A 16270-nucleotide genomic window follows, 5' to 3' on the forward strand; every position below is an offset into this window, starting at 1 on the left:
GGCTTGGCATCTACATCAGATAGAGTGGAGAGCAGCTTCCCTGACCACTTTACAGGGGTGCCTTAGCAAGATAACCCCTTGTCGGATTAAAGCTGGCTGGTTCATAATCTGATCGCTGTGGTTTTGGGTCCAGAAACAGCTGAAGCCAGCCAAACAGTTTCCCTACAGCGACTACTACAGGCGAAATGTAGTATTACATGCAGACTATTCAAATGAATGGCCAACAGGGTTATACATGGATGTGTGAAATATGCCAGAGCAAGAACAGCTCTTATTTATTGGCTTTATGCCCTGGCTAGTAGAGGGTCCCGAGCATGGACGTCCATATGTACTCATAGAGGGATTTTCTTGATAAATTGTCTCAGATGGCTACACTCCACATCAGAACATTCTCTACATGAAGCAATGTAAAATGTATATACACTCGAGGACAAGTTATGATATTTCACGAACTGCGCTCAGTTGATATGTAAATAGTACTGGGATTTCTCACGTGTTTTCACGAGTGCTTCTAGCTCTGGGACATTTTGTACAAAGCACCTCAGGTCTGTGTGGACGTTTAATCTGTTCCCGTACATTGAACATTTACTTAGAAATAATGTATACAAAATATCTGACCCCATGTAACAGTGCGGCGTTCCCAGCAAACACCCATTCATCGTCCTCACATCATCAAAACTCACAGATCTCATGTTTGTTTATCTGACTATATAGATAATGAATGTATATGGATTACATATATGAGATCTCTGCATCAAGCCTCTCGTGAGAATCAAGCCGATGATATAGTGACTAATGACTATGGATATTTTGTGGATGGGAAGAGCCCAACCGTACGCTAATCGGGAGAAAAAGGGATGAACAAATTCATTTTTAACCCCTTATTTGTCTGGAGATAAGCGGTGCCTAGTGTAATTAGCTGCCGCTTATCATTGACTGAAATAATGTGCTTGTTTGGCCAAATCCAGCAGTTATCTCATGTCTATGGTCAGCTATAGGTCAGGCAGCAAAAAGGCGGCAGGCGCCATAACCTCGTGCAGACAGCCTTCCCAAAATACAATGCGGTTCTCGCTCACTCTACCCCTTTAACTTGTCATAGGGACTTTGTATTTGCGGCAAATTTATTTGGATCAAATCAAATCAGGCAGCCAATTGGTTTCCTGCTACGGCTGGTGCCTTGCCGGATCCTGACATGCATCCAGGGAAAACAGCGTTGCGCTGGTAACCAGCTGCGCTGCTGTGGCCGATGGATTCTGCCGCAAACTAACGGGACATATAAGGCGCGACGCAACACATGACGCCTTGTTCACCTGCTTGCCCACCATTCACTTCACATAGCCACAGAGCGATGGTAGAGACGCTTCACAGCATGCCTCCCTTACAACATTGATCAATTCCTGACCCCTCGGACCCCCACTGATCAGCAACATGAAGGGGTTTTGGCTTTTGCTTTAGTTCTATGGCCCCTACACTGCAGAAACTGCCACAGCGCCATCTATGTCCATGTGGCTGTGTCTGGTACTGCAGAAGAATAGGAATGAGTTGAGGCTGAGCTGCAGCACTATTACAAGTCTCTCTCCTGTCCTAAAATGTTGCGATAGTGTAAACCTGGAGTACTATGGGTTATCTTATGAAGAAAATACTACTTTCTATATATCGCTGCTCGTAGTCAGAGCAGATCGCCTCGAACAAAGAGCAGCCTTTAGCAGACCCAGCATGTCTTGGTATTAATGGCCGGCGTGCCATATTACAGTCACCCTACAGTAATGGGTCTGTATAGATTTTAAACCTCTGTATGTAAATAGGAATGATTGTGTACACTGACAGCAAGCAGAGATCTTGAAAATGGAAAAGAATGGAAACACAAAATATATCATATGGTAAAATATTCTATAACGTGTCGGGTGGATGTTCTGGACTTCCGGTGGTCGATTTCGTTGTTGTGTATCAGCGTTATTGTGCTGGGATACCAGTTGTGTAACATCAGTGACTTTGTAGCATCACGTGTGGTCACCACAACCGTACGGCCAGTCTGGAGCACAACATTACATAATATCCGGGGATTGTACTGACAAATGTTCTGCTGATGAGAACTGATAGACTTCTTCTCATAGATAAAGGAAAGGCTGGGACATGCTGATATATACCTGCTTGCTTTGAAGAACATGTTATCTATGATGGCTCTGCCTCGGCTCTGTCCTTATTGCTCAATAATAGTCTTCTTTTTACTTCTCGGAGTGTTTTATGATCTCCTGGTAAAGGTCCTCGTGTGGTCCTTTGTGCACAGCGTAGATTACAAGCAATGGACCTCAAGGGCTATTGTTTGTACAATTGTTACGCAAGGTCTCATTCACACACGAGGAAAAACGTCCACTCAGGAATAACGATGACCTGACATTTCCATGAGGGTTGCGCAATCAAATGAAAGAGAAGAAATATTGTGGACTAGAAAATGAAGAATAGAGGGTTTTTCTAGTTTTATCATTGCATAATGGACAGATCAATTTCTCACCATTTTCAAGATCTCTGCTTGCTATCAGTAAAATAAAACATTATTGATCACATCCAGAGGCTTAAAAAAAACTCTACACACCTAAGGCTACATTCACACGAACGTGGCCAACCTCGGACGTGAAAAACTGCTGTAAAAAAACGTTCATAATTACGTAGGTCGTTGTTATGACGACGCGTCTCTCCATTGCAGTCCGGTCCGGCCTCCCTGGATGACGCTGCAGCCCATGTCACAGCTGCAGTTTGTGATTGGCTGGCGGTCACTTGGGATGCAACATCATCCCAGGAGCCCGGACTGCAGGAAGGAGGAGGGCGTTCTGGGTAAGTATGTTTTTTGTTATCTTTCCGTAGATGCGATTTTTGTGGCGTAATCGCTGACAATACGCGGCAAGAATTGCAACACTTGGCTTTCTGTTGCGAGTTTTTCATCCCCATTGAATTCAATGGGGAAAACCCGCAACGGAAAATCAACGAAAACGCAGCATAAATTGACATGTGGAATTAAATTACACACTGCAGATCAATTTGTTAACGTTTACGCTGCATTTTTTTCCCGCAGCGTAGGCATGAGATTTTCGGAATCTTATCCACTTTACTGCTGCTGTAAATGCAGCGGAATTTCCGTGCAGAATTCTGTTGCAAAAATTCCGCAGCGTTTACGCTACGTGGGAACCTGGCTAAGGGGTAACGTGAATGCCGGCCCGGTGGTCACATGATACATGGAGGTCACATGATACATGGAGGTCGTCACATGACTGATGTCTTAATTAATCCTATTCCGTTGGGCCAATAATTCAATACACAGGGCAAATCCACGGACTGGAAAAAGTTATGGATTCCTATTCAATAAAAATTATAAAATTGAATTGAACAAAACCGTTTTAGTAATTGCCCCTCTGTCTTATGCATTATTTTTGGGTGGAGAGGATGGGTTGGGATGTTGTTGATTGTCTAATATGCCATATGTACAGATGTAGCCATCTTTATCTTGACTTTTAACGCATTAAAAACTGGGAAGAAACTTTAACTTGACTTTTTCAATGACTGTTCAATGGCCTTTGTTGTGTGAGATCACGCTGCAGCAAGTTATCATGGTCAAGATAAAGATGGCTACATCTGTACTATAAGGATATAATTAATTTTGATCATTTCCATTGGGTCCGCTTGAACTACTACGCCCACCAGGCTGCCTACTACTATATCTCCAGATATGGCGACTAACCACATGGATTGATCAGAGCGTGTTGCTAATTGTTTGCTCTGGGTGACTTCTTGTTTGCACGTTGTTAGTAACTTCCATAAAAAACAAATATCCGCAGATAGTTAAAGGTAAAGTAGATCAGAAGCAGCAGTGTTCTCCCTAAGCCAACTGCTGCAAATATCATTCACAGGGAGAATTTACTACGGCTACTTAAGTCTCCGAGAGGTCGAGAGGGCAAGGCCAGGGATTCTCCCGATAACCTGTCTGACCAGGAGAGATGACCCCTGGGTAAACATGAAGCAAAGAGGTTTCACTAACAACAGGTCCAAGAGCAAGTAGATTTATGTCCTGAACCACTGAAAAAATACTCTGCCCTTAGGAACAGATGCGTTTCCCTTCTTCTGGGACATAAACCTGTCAAAATTAGATCATAAAAGTTTGTGACAACAAAAAGTTCACATTGATGAGATGGAGGGTATACAGATATTGTGGCTCTGAGATACCAGTCTGGCCCCATAGAAGAATTTGGAAACGGGTCCCACAGCACATTTACCACCATTAACAGTGAATGTTCAAGAACCCTTCTATGGTACCTTTTCTCATCTGATTCCACCTGCTGTTGCTATCTGTTATCAGCCTGTATTCAGTTATCTGTTACCAACCTGTATGCAGGTATCCACTACCAGCCTGTATCCAGCTAACCACTACCAGCCTGTATCCAGTTATCCACTACCAGCCTGTATCCAGCTATCCGCTACCTGCCTGTATCCAGCTATCCACCACCAGCCTGTATCCAGGTATCCGCCACCAGCCTGTATCCAGGTATCCGCCACCAGCCTGTATCCAGGTATCCGCCACCAGCCTGTATCCAGGTATCCGCCACCAGCCTGTATCCAGGTATCTGCCACCAGCCTGTATCCAGCTATCCTCTACTAGCCTGTGTCCAGCAATCCACTACCAGCCTGTATCCAGCTATCCACTACCAGCCTGTATCCAGCTAGCCACCACCAGCCTGTATCCAGCTATCCGCCACCAGCCTGTATCCAGCTATCCACCACCAGCCTGTATCCAGCTATCCTCTACTAGCCTGTGTCCAGCAATCCACTACCAGCCTGTATCCAGCTATCCTCTACCAGCCTGTATCCAGTTATCCGCTACCAGCCTGTATCCAGCTATCTCCTACCATCCTGTATCCAGCTATCCGTCACCAGCCTGTATCCAGCTATCCGCCGCCAGCCTGTATCCAGCTATCCACTACCAGCCTGTATCCAGGTATCCGCCACCAGCCTGTATGCAGCTATCCGCTACCAGCCTGTATCCAGCTATCCGCTACCAGCCTGTGTCCAGCTATCTGCTACCAGTCTGTATCCAGCTATCCTCTATCAGCCTGTATCCAGCTATCCTCTACCAGCCTGTATCCAGCTATCCGCCACCAGCCTGTATCCAGGTATCCGCTACCAGCCTGCATCCAGGTATCCACTACCAGCCTGCATCCAGCTATCCACCACCAGCCTGTATCCAGCTATCCGCCACCAGCCTGTATCCAGCTATCCGCCACCAGCCTGTATCCAGCTATCCACCACCAGCCTGTATCCAGCTATCCGCCAGCAGCCTGTATCCAGCTATCCGCCACCAGTCTGTATCCAGCTATCCGCTACCAGCCTGTGTCCAGCTATCCACTAGCAGCCTGTATCCAGGTATCCGCCAACAGCCTGTATCCAGCTATCCGCCACCAGCCTGTATCCAGCTATCCGCCACCAGCCTGTATCCAGCTATCCGCCACCAGCCTGTATCAAGCTGTCCGCCACCAGCCTGTATCCAGCTATCCGCCACCAGCCTGTATCCAGGTATCCGCCACCAGCCTGTATCCAGGTATCCGCCACCAGCCTGTATCCAGGTATCCGCCACCAGCCTGTATCCAGGTATCCACTACCAGCCTGTATCCAGCTATCCGCTACCTGCCTGTATCCAGCTATCCACCACCAGCCTGTATCCAGGTATCCGCCACCAGCCTGTATCCAGGTATCCGCCACCAGCCTGTATCCAGGTATCCGCCACCAGCCTGTATCCAGGTATCCGCCACCAGCCTGTATCCAGCTATCCTCTACTAGCCTGTGTCCAGCAATCCACTACCAGCCTGTATCCAGCTATCCACTACCAGCCTGTATCCAGCTAGCCACCACCAGCCTGTATCCAGCTATCCGCCACCAGCCTGTATCCAGCTATCCACCACCAGCCTGTATCCAGCTATCCTCTACTAGCCTGTGTCCAGCAATCCACTACCAGCCTGTATCCAGCTATCCTCTACCAGCCTGTATCCAGTTATCCGCTACCAGCCTGTATCCAGCTATCTCCTACCATCCTGTATCCAGCTATCCGTCACCAGCCTGTATCCAGCTATCCGCCGCCAGCCTGTATCCAGCTATCCACTACCAGCCTGTATCCAGGTATCCGCCACCAGCCTGTATGCAGCTATCCGCTACCAGCCTGTATCCAGCTATCCGCTACCAGCCTGTGTCCAGCTATCTGCTACCAGTCTGTATCCAGCTATCCTCTATCAGCCTGTATCCAGCTATCCGCCACCAGCCTGTATCCAGGTATCCGCTACCAGCCTGCATCCAGGTATCCACTACCAGCCTGCATCCAGCTATCCACCACCAGCCTGTATCCAGCTATCCGCCACCAGCCTGTATCCAGCTATCCGCCACCAGCCTGTATCCAGCTATCCACCACCAGCCTGTATCCAGCTATCCGCCAGCAGCCTGTATCCAGCTATCCGCCACCAGTCTGTATCCAGCTATCCGCTACCAGCCTGTGTCCAGCTATCCACTACCAGCCTGTATCCAGGTATCCGCCAACAGCCTGTATCCAGCTATCCGCCACCAGCCTGTATCCAGCTATCCGCCACCAGCCTGTATCCAGCTATCCGCCACCAGCCTGTATCAAGCTGTCCGCCACCAGCCTGTATCCAGCTATCCGCCACCAGCCTGTATCCAGCTATCCGCTACCAGCCTGTGTCCAGCTGTCCGCCACCAGCCTGTATCCAGCTATAAACAGGACACTTTTATTGTGCCCATCTTTATTTCAGGCCATGACATTAAAATTATTGGCCCCTCTATAAGCTAGAACCAAGAGCCCTTGACTCGGTCTGATAGATCCCAAGTGAGAATCATATATGTCCATTCATTTCATCTCCTGTAATGTGCAGTTGTGTTTCCCGGATGGGGGACATTTACTGTACAGTGGGGTTCCTCCACCAATAAAAGTTGCATGACTGGCCTAAGTAGAGTCATGTGTTATTTAAAACCTTTTACTCTTATTCACCCCTTTTCTGCCCACCACTCAATAACGACACGTGACAACCGAGGTTGGATATGAAATGGCCACAGCAGCTGTTTATTAATTTACATTATTTTAAATGCAATTTAATCTGAGACATTCGGATAACTCCTTTTGGAATTCGATCAGAGAATTTCTCCTCTAATTCACATGACCCAACATGGGTCAGAATCAGAATTAACAATCAACATTTTTAATACTTTAACAGAGCAGGGGAAGTCCTTGAAGCCATTTTAAAACCGGATTTCCTTTAAGTTAGCCATCTGCAAACCACCACCAATTCTTTACCTCCAGCCGTAAACCAGCTCGGAGGCACCGCTCACCTCTGCAGATGGCTCCAACCACCAGAAGACCACTTCAAAGGGATAACACCCTATGAAGTCTTCAAATGATATACCTTTTTGGGGGACGCATACCCCCGATGCGACCCCCCCCACCATTTTGTACTGACCAACCTCAAGGACTCCCCCCGCCACAGCGAAACAGGCCTTGACTACCTTAAGCCTGTGAGTTCCTCCATACCACAACCGCCCTCTCAATTCCTTCTGCTAAGGCCAAGCTCCACAGATCAATTCCAACCTCGGTCAAATGCACCCCATCACTACGCCAATAATTTCCAACCCCGGACTCCAGATCCCTGTGCCGAACACAAATGCCCCCGTTCTTGGCAACGAATCGTGACACCGCCCGATTCACCTTAATGCGGGCCTTATTGACGCTATCCTCCAACCTTGCCAGGCGCCAAAACTTCCTCGGAACTATGTCCGACCACACAATCACCAAGGACGGATGAGACGCCCACAGACACAACAAATCGTGCTTTATATCCCGCACTAGCTCACGAAAGGGGCGTACCCCTAGATCGTTCCCCCCAACATGCAACACCAAAACCTCCGGGACTCTATCCAGACGAGCATATGTTTGAAACTCGGCTAGTACCCGGCTCCATAACATACCTCGAAATCCCAACCAATGTAAAACCGCATCACGCCGCGGAATCGCCCGCAGTGCCCACCAGTGCACAAAAGAATGTTCTAACAGCCAGACTAAACATGGGCGATGATCTGAAATGAAAGGACAAGAATCTCAAAGAAAAGCCATAAGAAACAACGTACAACTCATAACAAATGAGGGCGAACGTAAGTCCTAAACCTATTGGACTCCCAGCGGCCAATGCGACGCACACCCTCGTCATCCAACCCCCAACGCCCGGCTTCTGTAGCCGCGCCAATTCTGAACGAGTGAGACGAGTAACACCCGTCCCCCACACCAACCACAGCCAAGCATTTTCTGAATATTGCATCAAATTGATACTTAGACAGAAACGCACCATTCTCATGGCGGAGCAATGGCGCCTCCGGCACCTCGCCAAGTGGCTTGAACGCAACCATGCAAGTGACCGGAAACATCGTCGACCCTGGGAGAGCAAACAACACTATCCGCTTACCACGGCCCAACTGATCAGTCATGAACCGCCGCACCAACAACTACAGTCTATCCCCGTAAAGACCCACATCCGCCTGTCGCAACCCCCCAGCCTTAGCCTTACTAGGGGAGACCAACTCCCCAATTCGTAATGCTCCAAAAAACGCGAGGGAAAAAGCCAACCGAAACAAATCTACCTCATAAGGTGAATTACAAACAGCCCCCAGCGATGCGCCCAGTGAACCAAGGAGGGCAAAAGACACGGGTCGCCTCTGATCTGCTTCGGCCCTGCCTCTACGCAAACCTTTCAAAGCTTGCCTTACTAGAAAATGCTTGGATACATCCTGGAAACCCCGTAATTTGAAACCGAACGCCAAACCAGCAACGAAACGATTCACCTTAGCCAGAGAAAACCCCGCCTCCCACGCATCACCCAACCAGTACAACAATGCTACCAACCTGTCTTGTTCCGTGCAGAAGTTGCCCAATACCCTTACCCACTCCTCCCATTGCTGCCAACAAGCCGAATAAGCGTTCCAAGTCGCCCTAGCCAGCGACCGTTCAATCAACCCGTCCACGGGACCGAAACCAGCTCCCAGAGATGCTCCGGGCAAGCCAAGCCGGACGCATCCGCTCCCGGTGACAATTGATGAAAACGATCCCACTGCGAGCGAGAAAGAGCATCAGCAATACAGTTGGACACCCCTGGCACATGCACCGCCACTACCCACGCGTTCAGCGACAAGCACAATAACACTAGGTGATGCAACAACTGAACCACCGGTGGAGATGATGCTGATAAGTTATTAATTGCTAACACCACCCCCATGTTATCGCAGTGGAAACAAACCTTTTTATCCCTGAGCCTGTCCGCCCAAAAGGTCGCCGCAACTAGCTCGAGCAGGGCCAGATTTCGCGTAAGCCCACTGACCACCCAGCTGTCCGGCCAGTTCCCCGCACACCATTGACCCCCCGAATATGCGCCAAAACCACAGGACCCCGCCGCGTCAGTAAACAACTCCAACTCGCTCATTTCTTGCAGCGGGGACATCCACAACGATTTACCATTATACTGCCCGAGGAACTCATCCCATACCTGCAGATCTGCCTTGTGTTCCAACCCAAGCCTCACAAAATGATGGGAAGCCCTGATACCCGCCGTCGCTGCCGCCAATCGCCTACTAAAAATTCTACCCATTGGCATAATCCTACAGGCAAAATTCAACTTCCCCAGCAGCGACTGGAGTTTGCGCAAAGTGATCTTCTTCAGTCGGCAGGCCCGCCTCACTTCATGCCGCAAGGGTAGTAATTTATCCTGAGGCAGCCTGCATTCCATAGCGACCAAATCAATTGCGATCCCCAAAAAACAGATGGTGGAGACTGGGCCCTCAGTTTTACCCGGCGCCAACGGAATTCCAAAATCCGACGCAACCTTCTGCAAGCAATACAATAGGTTACCACAAACAGGGGAACCGCTAGGGCCGACACACAAAAAGTCATCCCGATAATGTATCAATGAGTCCACCCCAGCTACACCCTTCGTCACCCATTCCACGAAGCTACTAAAAGCCTCAAAGTATGCGCAAGACAGAGAACACCCCATTGGAAGACACCTATCGACATAAAACCCCCCGTTCCAGAAGCAACTCAACAGCCGTTGGCTCTACGGATGTACCGGCAGAAAACGAAAAGCCGCCTCAATGTCTGTCTTCGCCAACAACGCCCCGGGTCCCGCCCCACGCACCAACGCCACCCCTTTATCAAATGACGTGTAAACCACCGAGCATAAATCGTGATCTATCCCATCATTTACCGACGATCCCCTGGGAAAGGACAAATGATGAATCAAACTGAATTTATGGGACTCTCGCTTCGGCACAATTCCCAAGGGGGATACAACTAGATCTACAATAGGCGGCTCGACAAAAGGACCGGCCATGCGCCCCAACAAAACTTCTTTCAAAAGTTTTTCCGAAACATCCGAGTGCAAATAAGCCGACTTAAGGTTACGCCGTGTAACCGGAAACTCATACGGAGGAGGGGGAAAAACCAAACGAAAACCCCTCAAAAATTAACTTGGCTGCAACCCTATCCGGATATTCAATTAGATACGGCGCCATTCTTTCCACCCTCACCAGCGACCGCCCCTTGACCAACGGAGGAGGACTGAGGACCTGACCGCTTCCCTTTCCGCATACATTTTGCAGCCCCATGAGAGTAGCCGTTACACTCCGAACAGACATGTTTAAATTTGCATGAGGCCCCGAACTTACACTGGCCATCATTGAACTGCCAGCAGAACCCAAGTTTTGAACCGGAACCCTGTCCTGACTGACCCGACTGACCTCCCTGGCCAACGCTCCCAGGAAAGGACTGCTTCACCGGGGCCGTAACCCGCAACCACAGCGCAATATCTTTTTGATCCCACCGAATCGCCGGCCTTACCGCTTTTCGCTGGCGAAATTGCTCATCGTACCGCAACCACGCCTGCCCCCCGTACGCCCTATAGGCCTCCCCGATGGCTACGAAATAACAGAACAACGCCGAGAAATTTTCCGGCGCCTTTTCTCCGATCACGCTCGCCAAAATAGCAAAAGCCTGCGACAAATTAACGAACGTCTGCGGGATAAGCCTATACCGCCGGCGTTCTTCTTCCTCTTTTTTACTCTCGTCCCGCTTGCTTTTATCCAAGTTGAACTTTGCAAGCGGCAGAAGAGAAAACATTTCCACGTACTCATCTTTCCAAATCTGATCCCTAACCTCCTGTTTCAGGTGAGCCCCTAACGGACCCTCAAAACAGACATAAACCTCGCCCCGAGCACGATCATCCAGCCTAATTCTATCCCCATCCTTCCTCACCTCCGTTTGAACCGACACTGCTACCGCTTCTTTCGACACCCCTGCAACAATATCACCCACGGACTGCGGCAGTACATCACGAGTACCTTCCCATACCACCGCCGGGGACACCGCCGGAACTACAGAAGCCGCTGCCCTATCTAAACGCCCGACTAACTCGCGCAAACAACCCACCAGATCCGACAAGCCATCTCGCCCGACAACGCCACTATCGACATCCGCAGCTTCCGCGCTCGCTGCTCCACCCTCAACACCCGACATGAAAATTGCTGGATACGGTAACGTAGGAGTTACACACTCACCGGGCTGCCCAGGCGCTGTATTCCCACCAGCCGGAAAATCCTGACCGCGCTGCGCCTTATCCAGCTCTCCATCTTCTAGCTCCTCTCTCGCTGCCGACTGGTACTCACACCGACATCTCCGACATGGGGACCCCGATATGCTGACCGAGGGGCCGGCCACCTGCCGCCCGACCGTAGGGATCCAAACCTCCGACCGGACCTGTTGCCTCGACGTTGTCGTTGCTCTTGTCGTCCTCCCCGATGATCTCGAGGAAGCCTGCCCCCTGGCCGGCACATCATCATGCGGGGCGGCCGTGGACTGCACCCGGCATACAGCGGCTGAAGGCGGGGGTGTGATAGGGAGCCCAGCCTGCGACTCCCTGTTAACCGCCGAGCTCCGTCGCGGCTGGGGATTCCTGCCAGGACGCAGGCCCTGGGAGGAGGCGCCCGTCCCAGCAACCTGGCCTGCAGCGTCCTTAGAAGGGCTCCGCCTGCAACGCCGGGCCCGCGGGGCCATATCTGGGCTCAGACGCTCTGGTGGCCGGGACCGCCGGGAGCGGCGGGGTGACCGGGCCTGGGCTACCGCTCCCGACGACACCCTCTGCTTTATTGGAGCAGGGGCCGCAGGGATAATTTCTCCCCCTGCTGCTATAATGCTAACGCCTGTTAGGAGGGCGGGGGAAGGGGGCGCCTCTGTGCCGGCTTCCGACACAGAGTGCGACGGGCCTGCCTGAGGGATCCGGGCTAGCGCTGCCACTGTTTCCTCCAGCCAATCCGGATCATGGAACACCGCTGCAGCCTGCAGCTGCTCGAGCAATGCGGTCGGGGAAGACATACTACTACGGGCAGTGGGAGGTAAGTGCACGGCAAGCTCTCTCACCAAGTTCTCTGAGCTAAGTTTCTACCTGTTGTTCCTCCCGCTGCTTCCGGCTCAATGCCGAAAACAGCGGGAGGAACAGATACCTCCCCCCTGTCCCCTCCCCTATACATCTCCTCCTTTCCTTTCCCTCACTAACTATCTCCTTTCCTATTGGCTCCCTCTCCCTCCTATGGCAGTCATGGAGGCTTCCCCTTAAGCCCTCCGCGCTGCCGTCCAGCCTCATCTGGAGGTCCAAAACAGCAAGATCCTCCACAATCAGATGGATCAGCCAACAATGCAAGATAGAATTACCCAAAGTGGAGAAAATACAGAACATTATACATGACATAAGTACATAACAATATCATATAGTTCAAAGCTTTTATTATGAACCCAATGGTCCCCAAAACTCCCTACATCCCATAATAAGCTGCATCACTGTATGATCCTGCAGTAGACTTGCATGTAGACAGAAATTTGGTTGCAATTTACTGGGAAACTTAAGGTGGCCATACATCTTAGCTGTCTGCTAGGCAGAGCGTGCATGTGTTCTCAATGGGAAGAAGGGAATTAGTCGCTGCCAGACAACTCTTCATTTATGTGCAAACAAAGGATCGGGCATTTTGAAATCCAGCATGTCCAATCCTTTTTTCCCCCAACATCTGTCATTGGAGGAGAGTTGGGACACCACCAGATTTTCAAAGCCGAACTAGCATAACTCCACCAGGCATGAAAAGGGGGTAACAAATTACTGGACATGAGGGGAATAAGAGCAATAATCCACTGGACACTACGGAGTAACATGAAACCATTGGACAACAGAATACAACTACTCTGCACTTCTCTGCTCACCCGCCGGCCCTTTTGATCCCGTTCCTTCACATATTGCAGTGTAAGGGTATGTTCACACGGCTTATTTTCGTCCGTTTCTCTGGTCGTAAACGGCCGAAAAAGAGCCGAAAAATCGGAAGCAGAACGCCTCTAAACATCTGCCCATTGATTTCAATGAGAAAAATGGCGTTCTGCTCCGACGGGCCGTTTTTTTAAAAAACAGCCGCGAAAAAGAAGTGCATGTCACTTCTTGAGATGTTTTTGGAGCCGTTTTATAGAAAAATAGCTCCAAAAACTACCGTAAAAAATGCAGCGAAAAACGCAACTTTGAATAAAAAATGGCTGAAAATCAGCTCCGTATTTTCAGATGTTTTTGATTTTGCATGTGCACATACCCTCAGGGTATGTTCACACGTGCTATTTTCAGCCGTTTTTCAGGCCGTAAACGTCCCGAAAAACAGCTGAAGAATCGGAAACAGAACGCCTACAAACATCTGCCCATTGATTTCAATGGGAAATACGACGTTCTGTTCCGACGGGGCGCTTTTTTACGCCTGACTTTCGAAAAACAGCGCGTGAAAAGACGCCCCGTAAAAATAAGTGCATTTCACTTCTTTAAAACCGTTTTTGGAGCTGTTTTTCATTGACGCAATAGAAAAACAGCTCCAAAAAAGGCAGTTAAAAAACGCCACGAAAAACGCTTGTTGATTAAAAAACTACTGAAGATCAGGAGCTGTTTTCCCTTGAAAACAGCTCCGTATTTTCAACCGTTTTTTGTTAAGCGTGTGAACATACCCTTACCTCTGTTGTTCCCCACATGATCAATATTTTCAACCCTTCTCTCTCATCTGGAATTTTCCCTTTGTCTTTTAGGCATGCTCTATTCACCCCATTTCTCAGAAGCCCACTCCCTGTTTCTAACCTTCCCTTTGCTTCCAAACTTCTAGAATGTCAGGTGTCTCTTCGTCTGGTCAGTTACCCCTCTGCTAACTTTCTGATGGACCTCGCACAATCTAAGTTCAATGCTTTACTTTCTACTAAAACTGCATTAACCAAAGTATCTAATGATGTCTTGTCTGCCAAATCCAATGGTTAATACTCCCTATTAATCCTTCTAGACCTATCTGACACATTGACACCATAGATCACCCCATACTCCGCACTCTCCGCACCTTTTGGTTAATGGACACTGTCCTATCCTGGTTTTCCTCTGACCGCTCTTCCATTGTGTCTTTCGCTGGCTCTTCTTCCTCTCCTATTCTTCTCTATTTCGGGGGTTCCCCTGCATTTAGTGTTGGGCCCCATACTGTTTTTCTCTCCCCACAATCCCAGTTGGGTGGCACAGATATGGTTTCCAGTACCATCTTGATACGGATGACAGCCAACTACCGTATTTTTCGGACTATAAGACGCAGTTTTTAGCAAGAATAAATCTTGCTAAAAAGTCCCTGCGTCTTATAGTCGGCCGCTTCTTACTTAACCCCTCACACGCTGAGCCCGCTCCATACACTGCAGTTGTCAACTGTGTTTTACAGCTGACATGCTGCTCTAATGGCCAGGAACAGCGATGGCGCGGAATAGTTAAATACCACGGTCAATAGCAACTGCAGCATTTATAGTGTTTTCCCATGAATGACATTTATCCCTGGGACTCGCACCTATCTCTAGAATGGGGCTCCCTAAACCACGTTCTATATTACTCGCTCTGATGTCTCCCAGCCACTTCCTGGTTAGGTGGTTGGGAGTTACAGAAACAGCCAACTGCTCCCTGAGCTACGCTGTTTCCGTAACTCCCATAGAAGTGAATTGGTTTTACGGAAACAACGCAGCACCACAAGCTATGCTGTTTCTGGAACTCGGTAGCTCCGAAAACAGCGTACCTGGTCGAGTTGCGGAAACGGCGTAACTCGCTGAGCTACGCTGTTTCTGTAACTCCCGTAGAACTGAATAGTAGTTACGGAAACAGCGTAGCATGCTACGCTGCTTTTGGAACTGCCATTCACTACTCTGGGAATTACAGAAGCAGCGTAGCTCAGCAAGTTACTTTGTTTCTGTAACTCATCCATGTATTGCAGTGTACCAGCAATCTAATGATCACTGGTTCAAGTCCCCTAGGGGAACTAATCAAATGTGTAAAAAAAAAAAAGTTAGACAAGTTTTCAGGAGTGTAAAAAAATATTAAAAGTAAAAAAAAAACTTTTCCCATTTTTCTCCAAGCACAATGTAAAAAAAAAAAAAAATGAAATAAAAAGTGATAAAAAAAATCATATGAACGAAAAAATGGCTCTCAGAATGTGGTGAAACACAACAAATAATTTTTTTTTTAACAAATAGTTTTTGATTTCTAAAAGTAGGAAAAAATTAATTTCTTTCCAAAATTTTGTTGTCTAAAACCGGGGAGCGACTTATAGTCCGAAAAAGACGGTAAATAAATCCTACTTACACAATTATTTTGCTAAAATCACCCACTAAGGTCATAATACTAATTATTAATATAATCTTCTTGTCAATTATTAATAAATGTCCGGTTTTAGCCATAGTCCCCAAAATTTTTGGGGAAAAGGTCAATTTGTAGAGAACTATGCAGAATAACAGTATGTCCAGTCCTGATGATGTGTCGCTAGTTGTGCACTGGTGCAGGTCCCCTCTGCTGGCGCTCACATTATAGTCGATAGTTTAGTAAACATAATGCCAGTTCTGGGAAATGCTTGTCCATTAAGTCAGTCATCAGTGTGGTCTGTGACCTTTACAGAGGTGCCGGACCCTGTTAATGAGTGATGGTGTACATCTGCTCGCTCACAGGCTCTGCTGCCACTTGACTTTGTCACAGTAGGACCTCAGTAAGTTGGCACGTTAACGAAGGGCTAAAATCGGGCACAGTGAAAGGAAGAAAAAGACAAAATGAGAAATTGGGCTGCTTTGGGGGACTCAGACTTGGCAAAAGGCGATGGTGGTCAGCAAGAT

Source organism: Rhinoderma darwinii, chromosome 5, assembly GCF_050947455.1.
Source record: "Rhinoderma darwinii isolate aRhiDar2 chromosome 5, aRhiDar2.hap1, whole genome shotgun sequence".
NCBI lineage: Eukaryota > Metazoa > Chordata > Amphibia > Anura > Rhinodermatidae > Rhinoderma > Rhinoderma darwinii.